The sequence below is a fragment of the Solanum tuberosum genome, unplaced genomic scaffold, assembly GCF_000226075.1.
Source record: "Solanum tuberosum cultivar DM 1-3 516 R44 unplaced genomic scaffold, SolTub_3.0 scf00188, whole genome shotgun sequence".
Lineage (NCBI taxonomy): Eukaryota > Viridiplantae > Streptophyta > Magnoliopsida > Solanales > Solanaceae > Solanum > Solanum tuberosum.
In genome coordinates this window covers 731,709-732,327 of record NW_006239119.1, presented here as the reverse complement: position 1 = coordinate 732,327, position 619 = coordinate 731,709, and positions in this window count along the sequence as shown.

The window sequence follows — 619 nt, the reverse complement described above, 5'->3', positions numbered from 1 at the left end:
TTTCTTTTAAAGTTTGTTTTTGAAAAATATTCTCAAATTTTAAAAGTTTCAAGTTTGTTCGCATGCCATAAAATTTTGTGATATGCGTGGTATTGAGTTATAAAATTTTGATACATAAAATCTTAGAAATTCTGGATCCAATAGTACTAAGCATATAGTAGAAATGAAATAGACATTGCTCCAAGTCACGTGACACTAAGATGTAGTTTGTGTAGAGAAACCGGTTATAAGTGGAATCATGTCCCTGTCGAGCTTTGTAATTTTTATACAATTGACTGTATTCTACTCTCAGTTTTTTATACTTTTATTATTATGTATCAAATAGACGTAATAATACACTTAAAATTTAGAAAAGATATTCCTTAATGTGAAAAACTAATAAAAAATTGTAGTTCCCCATTTATAGGCGAACCAATTAAAATATTTGAGTTTTATATTGCAGTGGAATAGACAGTTAATAGCTGTTTTGAATAATATGTCTATTTCTAGGCGAAGTGTCTATTTTCGTCTATGTTATTAGGGAGGGTCCCTTTTGTTATGTGGTTGACAAAAAGTATCTGTTTTCGGCCTGAACTAAGTGAACTTAGCTGCACAAAAACAAGAAATGTAGAACAATCTT